This window comes from Eucyclogobius newberryi, unplaced genomic scaffold (genome assembly GCF_026437365.1).
Source record: "Eucyclogobius newberryi isolate DKJ021-1_F unplaced genomic scaffold, fEucNew1.0.hap1 SCAF_86, whole genome shotgun sequence".
Classification (NCBI taxonomy): domain Eukaryota; kingdom Metazoa; phylum Chordata; class Actinopteri; order Gobiiformes; family Gobiidae; genus Eucyclogobius; species Eucyclogobius newberryi.
The window spans coordinates 32,651-50,552 of NW_027316528.1; the positions used below are offsets into that span (position 1 = coordinate 32,651).

The window sequence follows — 17,902 nt, forward strand, 5'->3', positions numbered from 1 at the left end:
GCTCCCTTTTTTCCCATGAAGGACGAGACTTAGACTGCAATTGTTCCTTGAACATGGAGGAATAGTCTTATACTGCCGAGGCTGTCGCTATTCCCTTTCCCCATGGAGGACCAGTATTGCGCTGTTGCTTTTCCTTTCTCATGGAAGAACAGTCTGACACAGCCCAGTTCTCACCTGGAGTTACCAGTTCTCGCCATATACAACCAGGGAGGACCAGTTTTACGTGCTGCTGTTCCTTGCATCATGGAGGGATAGTCTTAGACTGCCAGACCGTCGCTGCTGTTCCCTTTGTTCCCATGGAGTACCAGTCTTAGACCGCTACTGTTCCTGATCATGGAGGAATAGTCTTAGACTGCCGAGGCTGTTGCTATTCCCTTTGTTCCCATGGAGGACCAGTATTTGTGCTGTTGCTGTTCCTGATCATGGAGGAACAGTCTTAGGCTGCCGAGGCTGTTGCTATCCCCTTTGTTCCCATGGAAAGGACGAGTCTTAGGCTCTACTGTTCCTGTGTGTAATGGGGGTAGTTTTGCTCACAGCACCTGGTATTTCAAGGAGGTCTCCCATCCAAGTACTAACCAGGCCCAGCCCTGCTTAGCTTCCGAGATCAGACGAGATCGGGCGGGTCCAGGGTGGTATGGCCGTGAGCGAAATGTTCCATGTCAAAACTCGTATAAATGGCTTTTTTTGCATCAAACACTGTCTTTTCGTGAAGAGTACCTTCACGCCACTTGCTCGGTCAAAATTGGGATATCTCAATGAAAAACTTCTTTTATTTTTTTTTTTTTTTTTGACAGGTGAAAAAGTGTGAAAATGCTCACAGCACCTGGTATTCCCAGGCGGTCTCCCATCCAAGTACTAAACAGGCCCAACCCTGCTTGGCTTCCGAGATCAGACGAGATCGGGCGGGTCCAGGGTGGTATGGCCGTGAGCGAAATGTTCCATGTCAAAACTCGTATAAATGGCTTTTTTTGCATCAAACACTGTCTTTTCGTGAAGAGTACCTTCACGCCACTTGCTCGGTCAAAATTGGGATATCTCAATGAAAAAAATCGTTTTTTTTTTTTTTGACAGGTGAAAAAGTGTGAAAATGCTCACAGAACCTGGTATTCCCAGGCGGTCTCCCATCCAAGTACTAAACAGGCCCAACCCTGCTTGGCTTCCGAGATCAGACGAGATCGGGCGGGTCTTTTTTTTTTTTTTTTATCTTTTATTATCAAAAACATCTTAAAACAAGTATTTACATATATTTACATGAATGTACAGACATACATGACACACAAGGGCAAGGGAATGGGATACACAAGGGCAAGGGGAGACGAGACAAAAAATTACAGAAAATCAAACACACAATCATTCTCGAAACATTCTTCAGTGATGGGGGGGTGATGCCGGGGTCAGAAGAGGATGTCCAGGTTTCCAGAGGGTGTGAGGTGGATCAGGGTGTTGTGGGGGACGAGGTGGGTGATGAACCGGTGCTCTGCTGCCATGTGGAGGTGTCGGAGGTGTGCGGCCAAGAGTCCTTTGAAGATGGGCCAGGGTGCTGCTGTTTTATTGTCACGGAGATGGATGTTCCTGTTGAGATATAATGTGTACCGGGCTATGGAGAGGGTTAGTCGGGCGAGATGGGTGTTGGCTCCAGAGCGACTCTGTCCGGGACCAAAGAGGAGGAGCCAGGGCTCCTGGTCGTCCCCTCCTAGGGCCGCCGGCGGTGGGAGCCTCCAGGACAGCCTCCGAGCGAGGAGGTCCTGCAGTCGGGACCAGAACGGGCGGACGGCCGGGCAGGTGTACAGCATGTGCTCCAGGGTCTCGGGGGGTCCGTGGCACACGGGGCAGTCCGCAGCGTAGCTGTCGGGAAGAAATGCGTGCAGTGCTGCGGATGTAAAGACGATCCTGTGTCTAAATCTGAAGTCAAAATGACCTACGTTATGTGGGGTGTACCAATTAAAGATGTTGGCCCAGATGGTTGCGATGGTGCGTGCGGGGAATGTTAATGACCATTTGTGTTCCGAGGCGGGACGCCCGAGCACTCCCGGCAACAACAACTGATACAGGATGCGGGTGGGTAGGTCTGTGAAAATCCTAAACCTCCCCGTGCTAACAAATACATTAAAATTCAACTTACCTGTCGTGCTCCCCATTTGGCCCAAAGTGCTTCCCCAATGCCTGACCAGATTCCTGTTAAAAATACTTACCATACCACTAATATACTTTCTCCTAAACACTTTACCTGCTAACCTAAAACACTTCCCTATGTAATCTACACTAAAATTACCTTTCACGTCAAATACCTTACCTACATATTCCAGCCCAGCCTCCTCCATCGCCCCACTGATCATGCACTCGCGCTTCCCGGGGGGAGCGGAGAGCAAGTCAGGGTTATGACGGAGGGGCATGTGCGCGAGACCCTCACCGCTGTCTGGAACCGCCACAGTCAGGGGCCTGAAAGTCCTCCACGCCTCCAAGAGTTCCCTCTCGAAGGGGGGGAGGCCCTCCAGGACCGAAACAGGGGGCAACAAACACAAATTATAAACACCAAACTTACCTAGACTATTAACAAACTCACCTATATAATCCTTCCATGGAGCATCTACCTCAACGTCTAGAAATTTCCGAATTGTTTTCAGCCTGAAGGCCTTCTTCCTTAACTCTAAATCTGCTAACTTTAAACCTCCCTGATCGTACTCACCTATCATAACCTTATGTGCAATAAAGCCCCTCTCACGATTCCACAAAAAGTGGTTTATCACTAACCTTAATTTGTTAGCATAGACCCCCGGCAGGCCGTACACGGAGAGTGCATGGTTCAACATGGACATGCACAAAGAATTTACAACTAAGACTTTACCTTTTAATGTCAGATTACGACGTCTCCAAAAATTCAAGCGCGCTGTAATTTTCTCGCACAAAGGCGACCAAAGTGCAGTACGACACGCCTCCTCGTCTCTGCCCAGGGGGACGCCGAGGACCTTGTAGGAGTCCCCCGCCTCCCGGAGCTGGACAGGGAGAGGAACAGGCGTGACGCTGCCGCAAAATTTAACCGTGGTTTTATCGAAATTGATTTTGGCCCCTGAAGCGAGGCCGTAAACATTGAGCACGTGGAGAGAGGCGTTCAGGCTCTCCACGTCTCGGAGGATCAGATTCGTGTCATCTGCGTACTGAAAAATTTTGACTTCCCTACCCGCAGGCGTGGTCAGTCCCCTCACCGCCGCGTCCGCCCTCAACATGGCCGCCAAAGGCTCAGCGGCGATGCTGTAGAGGAGCGACGAGAGGGGACAGCCCTGCCTGACTGATCTTTTTAAGGGGAAAGAGTCAGTTAGAAACCCGTTGACTTTGACCTTACTGACCGCAAAGGAATAGATGAGCTGTAGCCAATTAACAAACCGTTCGCCGAAACCTAACTTACCTAATACAGTCCAGAGGAACGAATGCTCAACTCTGTCGAACGCCTTGTTAAAGTCTACACTAACGTGAATACCACCGGTCGCGTGCATCTGCCGAAGGAGATATCTCAGAGACAAAACTGTGTCTGAGATGTCCCTCCCGGGGACGCTGTAGGCCTGCGAGGGGTGTATGACGGATCCAATCACACGCTTTAACCTACCTGCTAATACCTTTGCTAAAATTTTATAGTCTACGTTCAAAAGGCTAATGGGCCTGTAGTTGGCGAGGCTGCTCCTGTCGCCCTTCTTAAAAAGCAGAGTGACGACACTCATCGCAAAACCATCGCCAACTCTACTCTCACTCTCAAAATCCTGATATAATAGGAGTAGGATCGGAGCTAACCTGGAAGCGAAACGCTTGAAAAACTCACAGGTTAGTCCGTCCTCTCCGGGGCTTTTCCCTGTATTTAAACTCTTGACTGCAGCCTCTATCTCCATGAGAGACAGAGGCGCGTCGCACAGCTCCCTATCCTCCCTGCTCAGTGTGCGCTCCAGAGCACCTACAGCCTGGTCTAAAGCCTGCTCTGCCACTCCGTCTGAACTAAAAAGCCTACTATAGAAATCCTGCGCTGTCTCTAAAACCTCACTTACCTCGGAAACAATCTTACCTGTCTTATCTATCAACTTATCTATGTGCATCTTTCCCTGTGTAACCTTCTCACAGCCGAAGAAGAACGCTGTCGAGCGTTCTCCTTCGACTGTGTGTCTGGCTTTTGCCCTCAAAATTGCACCCTGACACCTACTTACCTCCAGCTGCTCCAGCTCAGCGCGCACCACCAGGTACTCTGGATCCACAGGGCCAGTGGTGGAAGCTGCGCCCTGGTCCAGGACCTGCAGGCGCTGGCGGAGAGCGGTCTCCCTCCTGGTCGACAGCCACGCCTTGTGTTTGCTGTAATTGACACAGAGCTTTTTAATGCGTGTTTTTGCCGTCGGCCACCAATCGACCACGCTGTCGATCAGCTCCAGCTCCATGTCAAATACATCAAACAAAAAGTCCATTTTCCTACAAAAAGTTTCATCACCGAGGATGGAGCTGTTTAGGACCCACAGTCCTCCATTCCTCGGTGATGAAACTAACCCAAAATAAATATCTAAAGTGGAGTGATCACTCAAGCCTGACCACTTGTAGGAAGCACCACTGACTCTCTGTGCCAGGTCTGAGGAGGCAAAACAGAGGTCAATGCGGGACTGCTTCAGGACGCCCTGGACGACCTGCCGCCTGGAGAAATCCTTCAGGAAGGGGTGGACGAACCGCCACACCTCCGTCAGGTTCCTGCTGGCGGCTTCTTCCAACAGGGCTGTCCTGGCAGTGCTGTTTTTAAAAGAGTTGTTAATGCCGATGTCTGTCTTGCAAAGTGTTGTATTAAAGTCACCGATTATGATTGTATTGTCGTTCGCAAAGCGAAATATTTTTTTGAAGAATTGCCTCCTCAGACCATCATTGTTCGGGGCGTAGATGTTAATTAGTCTGAACTTCACTGTGTCCGTGAAGTCCAGGACCAGGAAGGAGCCCTCTGGGTCGGCGTGTACCAGGGTGGGTTGGCCTAAGACACCAGGCCTCACCACCGTGGCCACACCGCGCGAGCACGCCGTGCCCAGGGCCCAAAATACAGAGCCTACTCCCATGCTCCGCACTTGTTGCGCGTGGCTGACATCCCAGTGCGTTTCTTGGATGCAGAGCACGTCCCACTTGGAAAAGTGTAACGCGCTCTGCATCCGCACTGGGCTCCGCAGGCCGCCTGCGTTCCAAGAGGACAAGGAGAACGCCATTAAGAGGAGACCTTGGAGGATGTAACCCATCTTTTATTTAGACTTCTTTTTGGCGCCCGTCGCATCCGACTGCCACACTCTTTTTCTGACTTCACGGGTGGAGAAATCCATGAAGTCATCATTAAAAACAGTCTCGAGCTCACCTCGTGGGGCAGAGCTGCGTGTGGAGGATGGTGGGTTGATGGAGCTTTCTGCTGGCGCTTTTGAAGTGGTTGGAACGGAGGAGGCAGAGCCGCTCTCAGCAGCAGCGCCCTCTCCGTCTCCTGCCACCTGCTTCCTGCGTCTTGCCCCTTTCTTATCCTTCTTCTCCACCTGTCCCCTCTTACCACCGTCCGACTGGAGCTTGGGATCATCACCCAGCCCTGTGGTGATGTCCCCCCCTTTGGAGGTAAGATGCGGGGCCTGTCCCGCACCCATCCTCCTCCCGGGTTCAGCCTCTTCCTCCACGGGCTTAGGAGTTGGACCCTCACGAGTCCCCTCCCTCTGGTCAGGAGGAGCAGTTTGTCCTGCTCCCACCTTCCCAGACGCCAGCGCTGAGCCGAGCACCATCTCCAGTGCGACGGACGCCTCCTCGTCTGAGGAGTCAGAGGAGCAAGAGGAGCCAGACACCTCTGGCTCCCCTGACTCCTCCACAGCCTCCTCCTCCAAAAACTCCTCTACTTCGGAGAGAGCAGTTGCGGGCACGTTCTGGGCCACGTCACTGCTCTCTCCTCCAATGGCGTCCTCCCTGTCCTCCCCTCTGTCCTCCCCTCTGTCCTCCCCTCTGTCCTCCTCTCTGTCCTCCCCTCTGTCCTCCTCTGTCACCCGCACCACACGGACATAAGTGGCGGAACATGCGGCACTCTCTGCACTTCGGGGCCCGCTGCGCGACGCACTCGCGCGCGTAATGCCCCTGGCTCCCGCAGTTGCGGCACAGAAAGTCAGGGCACTCCCTCAGAATATGGCCAGGCTGGAGACACCCCCTACACACCCGCACCTGCCTGTCGTGTATTACCCTGAAGTACTCGGGGCCCCCCGCGGTGTCAAACCTGACAGAATACGGTAAGGACTGCACCGTGTCCGTGAACCTTACCCGTACAAACCTGGTGCCGTCCGCCACGTTCGTCCCCGGCCACATTCTCCTCCTCACCTCGGAGACCGCAGAGACCCCCCAGGCGTAGAGCTTGGCCAGGATCTCCTCGTCCTCGATATAAGCCGGCAGCCCCATGAAGGACACGACCAGCTCATCCACCGAGATGTCACGGGCGTGAACCCTGACTCCTCCAATGCAGTACCCGTCCAGGAGCCGCTCCTTCGCTTTAGTGGTACTGACGGTTACTTCATATTTGTCCTTCGAGATGAGTCTGCACGCTACTATGGAGCCGCACACCTCCTGAGTCGATTTCAAAAAAGCTAGTGGCGTGATTTGTGCTCCCTCCGTCAACTCCAACACCACAGTGAGTTCTTTCATAAATTTCATTCTTCTTTCTTCGTTCTTTCTATTATTTACAGATTCTTTCAAACTTTGTCTTGCCTTTGTCGTGTCCATTCCAGTGTCCGATGCCGTGTTGTCCGTCCTTTGAGCCATGCTCACAAAAAACAAAAAATCCACCTCCCAGTAAGTTTACTGGGAGGGGAACAAACAAAAGAACTGAAAAAAGTAAATGAAAATGACCAAAATAACGATTAAAAACTCAAAAAAAACTCCCAAACCTCCAGCTCCAGACCATGCAGCACACCACAAATTGCACGCACCTGCACTGATTGCAAAGGGGCTGGTCCAGGGTGGTATGGCCGTGAGCGAAATGTTCCAGGTCAAAACGGCCTTTTTTATATCAAACACTGTCTTTTCGTGAAGAGTACCTTCACGCCACTTGCTCGGTCAAAATTGGGATATCTCAATGAAAAAAATCTTTTTTTTTTTTTTTTTTTGACAGGTGAAAAAGTGTGAAAAAGCTCACAGCACCTGGTATTCCCAGGCGGTCTCCCATCCAAGTACTAAACAGGCCCAACCCTGCTTGGCTTCCGAGATCAGACGAGATCGGGCGGGTCCAGGGTGGTGTGGCCGTGAGCGAAATGTTCCAGGTCAAAACTCGTATAAATGGCTTTTTTGCATCAAACACTGTCTTTTCGTGAAGAGTACCTTCACGCCACTTGCTCGGTCAAAATTGGGATATCTCAATGAAAAAAATCTTTTTTTTTTTTTTTGACAGGTGAAAAAGTGTGAAAATGCTCACAGCACCTGGTATTCCCAGGCGGTCTCCCATCCAAGTACTAAACAGGCCCAACCCTGCTTGGCTTCCGAGATCAGACGAGATCGGGCGGGTCCAGGGTGGTATGGCCGTGAGCGAAATGTTCCATGTCAAAACTCGTATAAATGGCTTTTTTTGCATCAAACACTGTCTTTTCGTGAAGAGTACCTTCACGCCACTTGCTCGGTCAAAATTGGGATATCTCAATGAAAAACTTCTTTTATTTTTTTATTTTTTTTTGACAGGTGAAAAAGTGTGAAAATGCTCACAGAACCTGGTATTCCCAGGCGGTCTCCCATCCAAGTACTAAACAGGCCCAACCCTGCTTGGCTTCCGAGATCAGACGAGATCGGGCGGGTCCAGGGTGGTATGGCCGTGAGCGAAATGTTCCAGGTCAAAACTCGCATAAATGGCTTTTTTTTGCATCAAACACTGTCTTTTCGTGAAGAGTACCTTCACGCCACTTGCTCGGTCAAAATTGGGATATCTCAATGAAAAAAATCTTTTTTTTTATTTTTTTTTTTTTTGACAGGTGAAAAAGTGTGAAAATGCTCACAGCACCTGGTATTCCCAGGCGGTCGCCCATCCAAGTACTAAACAGGCCCAACCCTGCTTGGCTTCCGAGATCAGACGAGATCGGGCGGGTCCAGGGTGGTATGGCCGTGAGCAAAATGTTCCAGGTCAAAACTCGTATAAATGGCTTTTTTTTGCATCAAACACTGTCTTTTCGTGAAGAGTACCTTCACGCCACTTGCTCGGTCAAAATTGGGATATCTCAATGAAAAAAATCGTTTTTTTTTTTTTTGACAGGTGAAAAAGTGTGAAAATGCTCACAGCACCTGGTATTCCCAGGCGGTCGCCCATCCAAGTACTAAACAGGCCCAACCCTGCTTGGCTTCCGAGATCAGACGAGATCGGGCGGGTCCAGGGTGGTATGGCCGTGAGCAAAATGTTCCAGGTCAAAACTCGTATAAATGGCTTTTTTTGCATCAAACACTGTCTTTTCGTGAAGGGTACCTTCACGCCACTTGCTCGGTCAAAATTGGGATATCTCAATGAAAAACTTATTTTTTTTTTTTTTTTTTTGACAGGTGAAAAAGTGTGAAAAAGCTCACAGCACCTGGTATTCCCAGGCGGTCGCCCATCCAAGTACTAACCAGGCCCAACCCTGCTTGGCTTCCGAGATCAGACGAGATCGGGCGGGTCCAGGGTGGTATGGCCTTGAGCGAAATGTTCCAGGTCAAAACTCGTATAAATGGCTTTTTTTGCATCAAACACTGTCTTTTCGTGAAGGGTACCTTCACGCCACTTGCTCGGTCAAAATTGGGATATCTCAATGAAAAACTTCTTTTTTTTTTTTTTTTTTGACAGGTGAAAAAGTGTGAAAAAGCTCACAGCACCTGGTATTCCCAGGCGGTCTCCCATCCAAGTACTAAACAGGCCCAACCCTGCTTGGCTTCCGAGATCAGACGAGATCGGGCGGGTCCAGGGTGGTATGGCCGTGAGCGAAATGTTACATGTCAAAACTCGTATAAATGGCTTTTTTTGCATCAAACACTGTCTTTTCGTGAAGAGTACCTTCACGCCACTTGCTCGGTCAAAATTGGGATATCTCAATGAAAAAAATCTTTTTTTTTTTTTTTTTTTTTTTTGACAGGTGAAAAAGTGTGAAAATGCTCACAGCACCTGGTATTCCCAGGCGGTCTCCCATCCAAGTACTAAAAGGGCCCAACCCTGCTTGGCTTCCGAGATCAGACGAGATCGGGCGGGTCCAGGGTGGTATGGCCGTGAGCGAAATGTTCCAGGTCAAAACTCGTATAAATGGCTTTTTTTGCATCAAACACTGTCTTTTCGTGAAGAGTACCTTCACGCCACTTGCTCGGTCAAAATTGGGATATCTCAATGAAAAAAATCTTTTTTTTTTTTCTTTTTTTTTTGACAGGTGAAAAAGTGTGAAAATGCTCACAGTACCTGGTATTCCCAGGCGGTCTCCCATCCAAGTACTAAACAGGCCCAACCCTGCTTGGCTTCCGAGATCAGACGAGATCGGGCGGGTCCAGGGTGGTATGGCCGTGAGCGAAATGTTCCAGATCAAAACTCGTATAAATGGCTTTTTTTGCATCAAACACTGTCTTTTCGTGAAGAGTACCTTCACGCCACTTGCTCGGTCAAAATTGGGATATCTCAATGAAAAACTTTTTTTTTTTTTTTTTTTTTTTGACGGGTGAAAAAGTGTGAAAATGCTCACAGCACCTGGTATTCCCAGGCGGTCGCCCATCCAAGTACTAACCAGGCCCAACCCTGCTTGGCTTCCGAGATCAGACGAGATCGGGCGGGTCCAGGGTGGTATGGCCGTGAGCGAAATGTTCCAGGTCAAAACTCGTATAAATGGCTTTTTTTGCATCAAACACTGTCTTTTCGTGAAGGGTACCTTCACGCCACTTGCTCGGTCAAAATTGGGATATCTCAATGAAAAACTTCTTTTTTTTTTTTTTTTTGACAGGTGAAAAAGTGTGAAAAAGCTCACAGCACCTGGTATTCCCAGGCGGTCTCCCATCCAAGTACTAAACAGGCCCAACCCTGCTTGGCTTCCGAGATCAGACGAGATCGGGCGGGTCCAGGGTGGTGTGGCCGTGAGCGAAATGTTCCAGGTCAAAACTCGTATAAATGGCTTTTTTGCATCAAACACTGTCTTTTCGTGAAGAGTACCTTCACGCCACTTGCTCGGTCAAAATTGGGATATCTCAATGAAAAAAATCTTTTTTTTTTTTTTTGACAGGTGAAAAAGTGTGAAAATGCTCACAGTACCTGGTATTCCCAGGCGGTCTCCCATCCAAGTACTAAACAGGCCCAACCCTGCTTGGCTTCCGAGATCAGACGAGATCGGGCGGGTCCAGGGTGGTATGGCCGTGAGCGAAATGTTCCAGGTCAAAACTCGTATAAATGGCTTTTTTTGCATCAAACACTGTCTTTTCGTGAAGAGTACCTTCACGCCACTTGCTCGGTCAAAATTGGGATATCTCAATGAAAAATTTTTTTTTTTTTTTTTTTTTTTTTTTTGACGGGTGAAAAAGTGTGAAAATGCTCACAGCACCTGGTATTCCCAGGCGGTCGCCCATCCAAGTACTAACCAGGCCCAACCCTGCTTGGCTTCCGAGATCAGACGAGATCGGGCGGGTCCAGGGTGGTATGGCCGTGAGCGAAATGTTCCAGGTCAAAACTCGTATAAATGGCTTTTTTTGCATCAAACACTGTCTTTTCGTGAAGGGTACCTTCACGCCACTTGCTCGGTCAAAATTGGGATATCTCAATGAAAAACTTCTTTTTTTTTTTTTTTTTTGACAGGTGAAAAAGTGTGAAAAAGCTCACAGCACCTGGTATTCCCAGGCGGTCTCCCATCCAAGTACTAAACAGGCCCAACCCTGCTTGGTTTCCGAGATCAGACGAGATCGGGCGGGTCCAGGGTGGTGTGGCCGTGAGCGAAATGTTCCAGGTCAAAACTCGTATAAATGGCTTTTTTTGCATCAAACGCTGTCTTTTCGTGAAGAGTACCTTCACGCCACTTGCTCGGTCAAAATTGGGATATCTCAATGAAAAAAATCTTTTTTTTTTTTTTTTTTTTTTTTTTGACAGGTGAAAAAGTGTGAAAATGCTCACAGCACCTGGTATTCCCAGGCGGTCTCCCATCCAAGTACTAAACAGGCCCAACCCTGCTTGGCTTCCGAGATCAGACGAGATCGGGCGGGTCCAGGGTGGTATGGCCGTGAGCGAAATGTTCCATGTCAAAACTCGTATAAATGGCTTTTTTTGCATCAAACACTGTCTTTTCGTGAAGAGTACCTTCACGCCACGTGCTCGGTCAAAATTGGGATATCTCAATGAAAAAAATATATATTTTTTTTATTTTTTTTTTGACAGGTGAAAAAGTGTGAAAATGCTCACAGCACCTGGTATTCCCAGGCGGTCTCCCATCCAAGTACTAAACAGGCCCAACCCTGCTTGGCTTCCGAGATCAGACGAGATCGGGCGGGTCCAGGGTGGTATGGCCATGAGCGAAATGTGCCAGGTCAAAACTCGTATAAATGGCTTTTTTTGCATCAAACACTGTCTTTTCGTGAAGAGTACCTTCACGCCACTTGCTCGGTCAAAATTGGGATATCTCAATGAAAAAAATCGTTTTTTTTTTTTTTGACAGGTGAAAAAGTGTGAAAATGCTCACAGAACCTGGTATTCCCAGGCGGTCTCCCATCCAAGTACTAAACAGGCCCAACCCTGCTTGGCTTCCGAGATCAGACGAGATCGGGCGGGTCCAGGGTGGTATGGCCGTGAGCGAAATGTTCCAGGTCAAAACTCGTATAAATGGCTTTTTTTTGCATCAAACACTGTCTTTTCGTGAAGAGTACCTTCACGCCACTTGCTCGGTCAAAATTGGGATATCTCAATGAAAAAAATCTTTTTTTTTATTTTTTTTTTTTTTGACAGGTGAAAAAGTGTGAAAATGCTCACAGCACCTGGTATTCCCAGGCGGTCGCCCATCCAAGTACTAAACAGGCCCAACCCTGCTTGGCTTCCGAGATCAGACGAGATCGGGCGGGTCCAGGGTGGTATGGCCGTGAGCAAAATGTTCCAGGTCAAAACTCGTATAAATGGCTTTTTTTGCATCAAACACTGTCTTTTCGTGAAGAGTACCTTCACGCCACTTGCTCGGTCAAAATTGGGATATCTCAATGAAAAAAATCGTTTTTTTTTTTTTTGACAGGTGAAAAAGTGTGAAAATGCTCACAGAACCTGGTATTCCCAGGCGGTCTCCCATCCAAGTACTAAACAGGCCCAACCCTGCTTGGCTTCCGAGATCAGACGAGATCGGGCGGGTCCAGGGTGGTATGGCCGTGAGCGAAATGTTCCAGGTCAAAACTCGTATAAATGGCTTTTTTTTGCATCAAACACTGTCTTTTCGTGAAGAGTACCTTCACGCCACTTGCTCGGTCAAAATTGGGATATCTCAATGAAAAAAATCTTTTTTTTTATTTTTTTTTTTTTTGACAGGTGAAAAAGTGTGAAAATGCTCACAGCACCTGGTATTCCCAGGCGGTCGCCCATCCAAGTACTAAACAGGCCCAACCCTGCTTGGCTTCCGAGATCAGACGAGATCGGGCGGGTCCAGGGTGGTATGGCCGTGAGCAAAATGTTCCAGGTCAAAACTCGTATAAATGGCTTTTTTTGCATCAAACACTGTCTTTTCGTGAAGAGTACCTTCACGCCACTTGCTCGGTCAAAATTGGGATATCTCAATGAAAAAAATCGTTTTTTTTTTTTTTGACAGGTGAAAAAGTGTGAAAATGCTCACAGAACCTGGTATTCCCAGGCGGTCTCCCATCCAAGTACTAAACAGGCCCAACCCTGCTTGGCTTCCGAGATCAGACGAGATCGGGCGGGTCCAGGGTGGTATGGCCGTGAGCGAAATGTTCCAGGTCAAAACTCGTATAAATGGCTTTTTTTTGCATCAAACACTGTCTTTTCGTGAAGAGTACCTTCACGCCACTTGCTCGGTCAAAATTGGGATATCTCAATGAAAAAAATCTTTTTTTTAATTTTTTTTTTTTTTGACAGGTGAAAAAGTGTGAAAATGCTCACAGCACCTGGTATTCCCAGGCGGTCGCCCATCCAAGTACTAAACAGGCCCAACCCTGCTTGGCTTCCGAGATCAGACGAGATCGGGCGGGTCCAGGGTGGTATGGCCGTGAGCAAAATGTTCCAGGTCAAAACTCGTATAAATGGCTTTTTTTGCATCAAACACTGTCTTTTCGTGAAGGGTACCTTCACGCCACTTGCTCGGTCAAAATTGGGATATCTCAATGAAAAACTTATTTTTTTTTTTTTTTTTTTGACAGGTGAAAAAGTGTGAAAAAGCTCACAGCACCTGGTATTCCCAGGCGGTCGCCCATCCAAGTACTAACCAGGCCCAACCCTGCTTGGCTTCCGAGATCAGACGAGATCGGGCGGGTCCAGGGTGGTATGGCCTTGAGCGAAATGTTCCAGGTCAAAACTCGTATAAATGGCTTTTTTTGCATCAAACACTGTCTTTTCGTGAAGGGTACCTTCACGCCACTTGCTCGGTCAAAATTGGGATATCTCAATGAAAAACTTCTTTTTTTTTTTTTTTTTTGACAGGTGAAAAAGTGTGAAAAAGCTCACAGCACCTGGTATTCCCAGGCGGTCGCCCATCCAAGTACTAACCAGGCCCAACCCTGCTTGGCTTCCGAGATCAGACGAGATCGGGCGGGTCCAGGGTGGTATGGCCTTGAGCGAAATGTTCCAGGTCAAAACTCGTATAAATGGCTTTTTTTGCATCAAACACTGTCTTTTCGTGAAGGGTACCTTCACGCCACTTGCTCGGTCAAAATTGGGATATCTCAATGAAAAACTTCTTTTTTTTTTTTTTTTTTGACAGGTGAAAAAGTGTGAAAAAGCTCACAGCACCTGGTATTCCCAGGCGGTCTCCCATCCAAGTACTAAACAGGCCCAACCCTGCTTGGCTTCCGAGATCAGACGAGATCGGGCGGGTCCAGGGTGGTATGGCCGTGAGCGAAATGTTCCATGTCAAAACTCGTATAAATGGCTTTTTTTGCATCAAACACTGTCTTTTCGTGAAGAGTACCTTCACGCCACTTGCTCGGTCAAAATTGGGATATCTCAATGAAAAAAATCTTTTTTTTTTTTTTTTTTTTTTGACAGGTGAAAAAGTGTGAAAATGCTCACAGCACCTGGTATTCCCAGGCGGTCTCCCATCCAAGTACTAAAAGGGCCCAACCCTGCTTGGCTTCCGAGATCAGACGAGATCGGGCGGGTCCAGGGTGGTATGGCCGTGAGCGAAATGTTCCATGTCAAAACTCGTATAAATGGCTTTTTTTGCATCAAACACTGTCTTTTCGTGAAGAGTACCTTCACGCCACTTGCTCGGTCAAAATTGGGATATCTCAATGAAAAAAATCTTTTTTTTTTTTCTTTTTTTTTTGACAGGTGAAAAAGTGTGAAAATGCTCACAGTACCTGGTATTCCCAGGCGGTCTCCCATCCAAGTACTAAACAGGCCCAACCCTGCTTGGCTTCCGAGATCAGACGAGATCGGGCGGGTCCAGGGTGGTATGGCCGTGAGCGAAATGTTCCAGATCAAAACTCGTATAAATGGCTTTTTTTGCATCAAACACTGTCTTTTCGTGAAGAGTACCTTCACGCCACTTGCTCGGTCAAAATTGGGATATCTCAATGAAAAACTTTTTTTTTTTTTTTTTTTTTTTGACGGGTGAAAAAGTGTGAAAATGCTCACAGCACCTGGTATTCCCAGGCGGTCGCCCATCCAAGTACTAACCAGGCCCAACCCTGCTTGGCTTCCGAGATCAGACGAGATCGGGCGGGTCCAGGGTGGTATGGCCGTGAGCGAAATGTTCCAGGTCAAAACTCGTATAAATGGCTTTTTTTGCATCAAACACTGTCTTTTCGTGAAGGGTACCTTCACGCCACTTGCTCGGTCAAAATTGGGATATCTCAATGAAAAACTTCTTTTTTTTTTTTTTTTTTGACAGGTGAAAAAGTGTGAAAAAGCTCACAGCACCTGGTATTCCCAGGCGGTCTCCCATCCAAGTACTAAACAGGCCCAACCCTGCTTGGCTTCCGAGATCAGACGAGATCGGGCGGGTCCAGGGTGGTGTGGCCGTGAGCGAAATGTTCCAGGTCAAAACTCGTATAAATGGCTTTTTTGCATCAAACACTGTCTTTTCGTGAAGAGTACCTTCACGCCACTTGCTCGGTCAAAATTGGGATATCTCAATGAAAAAAATCTTTTTTTTTTTTTTTGACAGGTGAAAAAGTGTGAAAATGCTCACAGTACCTGGTATTCCCAGGCGGTCTCCCATCCAAGTACTAAACAGGCCCAACCCTGCTTGGCTTCCGAGATCAGACGAGATCGGGCGGGTCCAGGGTGGTATGGCCGTGAGCGAAATGTTCCAGGTCAAAACTCGTATAAATGGCTTTTTTTGCATCAAACACTGTCTTTTCGTGAAGAGTACCTTCACGCCACTTGCTCGGTCAAAATTGGGATATCTCAATGAAAAAATTTTTTTTTTTTTTTTTTTTTTTTTTTGACGGGTGAAAAAGTGTGAAAATGCTCACAGCACCTGGTATTCCCAGGCGGTCGCCCATCCAAGTACTAACCAGGCCCAACCCTGCTTGGCTTCCGAGATCAGACGAGATCGGGCGGGTCCAGGGTGGTATGGCCGTGAGCGAAATGTTCCAGGTCAAAACTCGTATAAATGGCTTTTTTTGCATCAAACACTGTCTTTTCGTGAAGGGTACCTTCACGCCACTTGCTCGGTCAAAATTGGGATATCTCAATGAAAAACTTCTTTTTTTTTTTTTTTTTTGACAGGTGAAAAAGTGTGAAAAAGCTCACAGCACCTGGTATTCCCAGGCGGTCTCCCATCCAAGTACTAAACAGGCCCAACCCTGCTTGGTTTCCGAGATCAGACGAGATCGGGCGGGTCCAGGGTGGTGTGGCCGTGAGCGAAATGTTCCAGGTCAAAACTCGTATAAATGGCTTTTTTTGCATCAAACGCTGTCTTTTCGTGAAGAGTACCTTCACGCCACTTGCTCGGTCAAAATTGGGATATCTCAATGAAAAAAATCTTTTTTTTTTTTTTTTTTTTTTTTTTGACAGGTGAAAAAGTGTGAAAATGCTCACAGCACCTGGTATTCCCAGGCGGTCTCCCATCCAAGTACTAAACAGGCCCAACCCTGCTTGGCTTCCGAGATCAGACGAGATCGGGCGGGTCTTTTTTTTTTTTTTTTATCTTTTATTATCAAAAACATCTTAAAACAAGTATTTACATATATTTACATGAATGTACAGACATACATGACACACAAGGGCAAGGGAATAGGATACACAAGGGCAGGGGGAGACGAGACAAAAAATTACAGAAAATCAAACACACAATCATTCTCCAAACATTCTTCAGTGATGGGGGGTGATGCCGTGGTTGGGGGGGGTGATGCCGGGGTCAGAAGAGGATGTCCAGGTTTCCAGAGGGTGTGAGGTGGATCAGGGTGTTGTGGGGGACGAGGTGGGTGATGAACCGGTGCTCTGCTGCCATGTGGAGGTGTCGGAGGTGTGCGGCCAAGAGTCCTTTGAAGATGGGCCAGGGTGCTGCTGTTTTATTGTCACGGAGATGGATGTTCCTGTTGAGATATAATGTGTACCGGGCTATGGAGAGGGTTAGTCGGGCGAGATGGGTGTTGGCTCCAGAGCGACTCTGTCCGGGACCAAAGAGGAGGAGCCAGGGCTCCTGGTCGTCCCCTCCTAGGGCCGCCGGCGGTGGGAGCCTCCAGGACAGCCTCCGAGCGAGGAGGTCCTGCAGTCGGGACCAGAACGGGCGGACGGCCGGGCAGGTGTACAGCATGTGCTCCAGGGTCTCGGGGGGTCCGTGGCACACGGGGCAGTCCGCAGCGTAGCTGTCGGGAAGAAATGCGTGCAGTGCTGCGGATGTAAAGACGATCCTGTGTCTAAATCTGAAGTCAAAATGACCTACGTTATGTGGGGTGTACCAATTAAAGATGTTGGCCCAGATGGTTGCGATGGTGCGTGCGGGGAATGTTAATGACCATTTGTGTTCCGAGGCGGGACGCCCGAGCACTCCCGGCAACAACAACTGATACAGGATGCGGGTGGGTAGGTCTGTGAAAATCCTAAACCTCCCCGTGCTAACAAATACATTAAAATTCAACTTACCTGTCGTGCTCCCCATTTGGCCCAAAGTGCTTCCCCAATGCCTGACCAGATTCCTGTTAAAAATACTTACCATACCACTAATATACTTTCTCCTAAACACTTTACCTGCTAACCTAAAACACTTCCCTATGTAATCTACACTAAAATTACCTTTCACGTCAAATACCTTACCTACATATTCCAGCCCAGCCTCCTCCATCGCCCCACTGATCATGCACTCGCGCTTCCCGGGGGGAGCGGAGAGCAAGTCAGGGTTATGACGGAGGGGCATGTGCGCGAGACCCTCACCGCTGTCTGGAACCGCCACAGTCAGGGGCCTGAAAGTCCTCCACGCCTCCAAGAGTTCCCTCTCGAAGGGGGGGAGGCCTTCCAGGACCGAAACAGGGGGCAACAAACACAAATTATAAACACCAAACTTACCTAGACTATTAACAAACTCACCTATATAATCCTTCCATGGAGCATCTACCTCAACGTCTAGAAATTTCCGAATTGTTTTCAGCCTGAAGGCCTTCTTCCTTAACTCTAAATCTGCTAACTTTAAACCTCCCTGATCGTACTCACCTATCATAACCTTATGTGCAATAAAGCCCCTCTCACGATTCCACAAAAAGTGGTTTATCACTAACCTTAATTTGTTAGCATAGACCCCCGGCAGGCCGTACACGGAGAGTGCAT

The 17,902-nt window shown here is 48.3% G+C and overlaps 34 non-coding genes across 34 annotated transcripts; all 34 read right to left on the reverse strand.

The window, feature by feature from the left end:
- Positions 1-527: 527 nt before the first annotated feature.
- On the reverse strand, positions 528-646 carry LOC140352828 (5S ribosomal RNA). The gene has a single exon (XR_011925732.1). It is a non-coding gene; the product is annotated as a 5S ribosomal RNA (ribosomal RNA).
- Positions 647-811: 165 nt separating this feature from the next.
- On the reverse strand, positions 812-930 carry LOC140352604 (5S ribosomal RNA). Its single transcript, XR_011925516.1, has one exon. It is a non-coding gene; the product is annotated as a 5S ribosomal RNA (ribosomal RNA).
- Positions 931-7,143: 6,213 nt separating this feature from the next.
- Positions 7,144-7,262, reverse strand: LOC140352771 (5S ribosomal RNA). Its single transcript, XR_011925678.1, has one exon. It is a non-coding gene; the product is annotated as a 5S ribosomal RNA (ribosomal RNA).
- A 157-nt stretch (positions 7,263-7,419) lies between these two features.
- Positions 7,420-7,538, reverse strand: LOC140352615 (5S ribosomal RNA). Its single transcript, XR_011925527.1, has one exon. It is a non-coding gene; the product is annotated as a 5S ribosomal RNA (ribosomal RNA).
- A 165-nt stretch (positions 7,539-7,703) lies between these two features.
- LOC140352886 (5S ribosomal RNA) lies at positions 7,704-7,822 on the reverse strand. The gene has a single exon (XR_011925788.1). It is a non-coding gene; the product is annotated as a 5S ribosomal RNA (ribosomal RNA).
- Positions 7,823-7,990: 168 nt separating this feature from the next.
- LOC140352799 (5S ribosomal RNA) lies at positions 7,991-8,109 on the reverse strand. Its single transcript, XR_011925705.1, has one exon. It is a non-coding gene; the product is annotated as a 5S ribosomal RNA (ribosomal RNA).
- Positions 8,110-8,268: 159 nt separating this feature from the next.
- On the reverse strand, positions 8,269-8,387 carry LOC140352811 (5S ribosomal RNA). Its single transcript, XR_011925716.1, has one exon. It is a non-coding gene; the product is annotated as a 5S ribosomal RNA (ribosomal RNA).
- Positions 8,388-8,549: 162 nt separating this feature from the next.
- Positions 8,550-8,668, reverse strand: LOC140352844 (5S ribosomal RNA). The gene has a single exon (XR_011925747.1). It is a non-coding gene; the product is annotated as a 5S ribosomal RNA (ribosomal RNA).
- Positions 8,669-8,829: 161 nt separating this feature from the next.
- LOC140352993 (5S ribosomal RNA) lies at positions 8,830-8,948 on the reverse strand. Its single transcript, XR_011925850.1, has one exon. It is a non-coding gene; the product is annotated as a 5S ribosomal RNA (ribosomal RNA).
- A 167-nt stretch (positions 8,949-9,115) lies between these two features.
- LOC140352905 (5S ribosomal RNA) lies at positions 9,116-9,234 on the reverse strand. Its single transcript, XR_011925806.1, has one exon. It is a non-coding gene; the product is annotated as a 5S ribosomal RNA (ribosomal RNA).
- Positions 9,235-9,400: 166 nt separating this feature from the next.
- On the reverse strand, positions 9,401-9,519 carry LOC140352839 (5S ribosomal RNA). The gene has a single exon (XR_011925743.1). It is a non-coding gene; the product is annotated as a 5S ribosomal RNA (ribosomal RNA).
- A 163-nt stretch (positions 9,520-9,682) lies between these two features.
- On the reverse strand, positions 9,683-9,801 carry LOC140352438 (5S ribosomal RNA). The gene has a single exon (XR_011925443.1). It is a non-coding gene; the product is annotated as a 5S ribosomal RNA (ribosomal RNA).
- A 160-nt stretch (positions 9,802-9,961) lies between these two features.
- LOC140352773 (5S ribosomal RNA) lies at positions 9,962-10,080 on the reverse strand. The gene has a single exon (XR_011925679.1). It is a non-coding gene; the product is annotated as a 5S ribosomal RNA (ribosomal RNA).
- A 157-nt stretch (positions 10,081-10,237) lies between these two features.
- On the reverse strand, positions 10,238-10,356 carry LOC140352841 (5S ribosomal RNA). Its single transcript, XR_011925744.1, has one exon. It is a non-coding gene; the product is annotated as a 5S ribosomal RNA (ribosomal RNA).
- A 167-nt stretch (positions 10,357-10,523) lies between these two features.
- LOC140352644 (5S ribosomal RNA) lies at positions 10,524-10,642 on the reverse strand. Its single transcript, XR_011925555.1, has one exon. It is a non-coding gene; the product is annotated as a 5S ribosomal RNA (ribosomal RNA).
- A 161-nt stretch (positions 10,643-10,803) lies between these two features.
- Positions 10,804-10,922, reverse strand: LOC140352909 (5S ribosomal RNA). Its single transcript, XR_011925809.1, has one exon. It is a non-coding gene; the product is annotated as a 5S ribosomal RNA (ribosomal RNA).
- A 169-nt stretch (positions 10,923-11,091) lies between these two features.
- Positions 11,092-11,210, reverse strand: LOC140352627 (5S ribosomal RNA). Its single transcript, XR_011925538.1, has one exon. It is a non-coding gene; the product is annotated as a 5S ribosomal RNA (ribosomal RNA).
- A 166-nt stretch (positions 11,211-11,376) lies between these two features.
- Positions 11,377-11,495, reverse strand: LOC140352916 (5S ribosomal RNA). Its single transcript, XR_011925816.1, has one exon. It is a non-coding gene; the product is annotated as a 5S ribosomal RNA (ribosomal RNA).
- Positions 11,496-11,653: 158 nt separating this feature from the next.
- On the reverse strand, positions 11,654-11,772 carry LOC140352887 (5S ribosomal RNA). The gene has a single exon (XR_011925789.1). It is a non-coding gene; the product is annotated as a 5S ribosomal RNA (ribosomal RNA).
- Positions 11,773-11,940: 168 nt separating this feature from the next.
- Positions 11,941-12,059, reverse strand: LOC140352822 (5S ribosomal RNA). Its single transcript, XR_011925727.1, has one exon. It is a non-coding gene; the product is annotated as a 5S ribosomal RNA (ribosomal RNA).
- Positions 12,060-12,217: 158 nt separating this feature from the next.
- On the reverse strand, positions 12,218-12,336 carry LOC140352888 (5S ribosomal RNA). The gene has a single exon (XR_011925790.1). It is a non-coding gene; the product is annotated as a 5S ribosomal RNA (ribosomal RNA).
- Positions 12,337-12,504: 168 nt separating this feature from the next.
- LOC140352834 (5S ribosomal RNA) lies at positions 12,505-12,623 on the reverse strand. The gene has a single exon (XR_011925738.1). It is a non-coding gene; the product is annotated as a 5S ribosomal RNA (ribosomal RNA).
- A 158-nt stretch (positions 12,624-12,781) lies between these two features.
- LOC140352889 (5S ribosomal RNA) lies at positions 12,782-12,900 on the reverse strand. Its single transcript, XR_011925791.1, has one exon. It is a non-coding gene; the product is annotated as a 5S ribosomal RNA (ribosomal RNA).
- A 168-nt stretch (positions 12,901-13,068) lies between these two features.
- LOC140352846 (5S ribosomal RNA) lies at positions 13,069-13,187 on the reverse strand. The gene has a single exon (XR_011925749.1). It is a non-coding gene; the product is annotated as a 5S ribosomal RNA (ribosomal RNA).
- Positions 13,188-13,349: 162 nt separating this feature from the next.
- Positions 13,350-13,468, reverse strand: LOC140352845 (5S ribosomal RNA). Its single transcript, XR_011925748.1, has one exon. It is a non-coding gene; the product is annotated as a 5S ribosomal RNA (ribosomal RNA).
- A 161-nt stretch (positions 13,469-13,629) lies between these two features.
- Positions 13,630-13,748, reverse strand: LOC140352847 (5S ribosomal RNA). Its single transcript, XR_011925750.1, has one exon. It is a non-coding gene; the product is annotated as a 5S ribosomal RNA (ribosomal RNA).
- A 161-nt stretch (positions 13,749-13,909) lies between these two features.
- On the reverse strand, positions 13,910-14,028 carry LOC140352497 (5S ribosomal RNA). The gene has a single exon (XR_011925449.1). It is a non-coding gene; the product is annotated as a 5S ribosomal RNA (ribosomal RNA).
- A 165-nt stretch (positions 14,029-14,193) lies between these two features.
- LOC140352906 (5S ribosomal RNA) lies at positions 14,194-14,312 on the reverse strand. The gene has a single exon (XR_011925807.1). It is a non-coding gene; the product is annotated as a 5S ribosomal RNA (ribosomal RNA).
- Positions 14,313-14,478: 166 nt separating this feature from the next.
- LOC140352842 (5S ribosomal RNA) lies at positions 14,479-14,597 on the reverse strand. The gene has a single exon (XR_011925745.1). It is a non-coding gene; the product is annotated as a 5S ribosomal RNA (ribosomal RNA).
- Positions 14,598-14,760: 163 nt separating this feature from the next.
- LOC140352759 (5S ribosomal RNA) lies at positions 14,761-14,879 on the reverse strand. The gene has a single exon (XR_011925666.1). It is a non-coding gene; the product is annotated as a 5S ribosomal RNA (ribosomal RNA).
- A 161-nt stretch (positions 14,880-15,040) lies between these two features.
- On the reverse strand, positions 15,041-15,159 carry LOC140352774 (5S ribosomal RNA). Its single transcript, XR_011925680.1, has one exon. It is a non-coding gene; the product is annotated as a 5S ribosomal RNA (ribosomal RNA).
- Positions 15,160-15,316: 157 nt separating this feature from the next.
- LOC140352843 (5S ribosomal RNA) lies at positions 15,317-15,435 on the reverse strand. Its single transcript, XR_011925746.1, has one exon. It is a non-coding gene; the product is annotated as a 5S ribosomal RNA (ribosomal RNA).
- A 167-nt stretch (positions 15,436-15,602) lies between these two features.
- On the reverse strand, positions 15,603-15,721 carry LOC140352874 (5S ribosomal RNA). Its single transcript, XR_011925777.1, has one exon. It is a non-coding gene; the product is annotated as a 5S ribosomal RNA (ribosomal RNA).
- A 161-nt stretch (positions 15,722-15,882) lies between these two features.
- LOC140352910 (5S ribosomal RNA) lies at positions 15,883-16,001 on the reverse strand. Its single transcript, XR_011925810.1, has one exon. It is a non-coding gene; the product is annotated as a 5S ribosomal RNA (ribosomal RNA).
- Between the last annotated feature and the right edge of the window lie 1,901 nt (positions 16,002-17,902).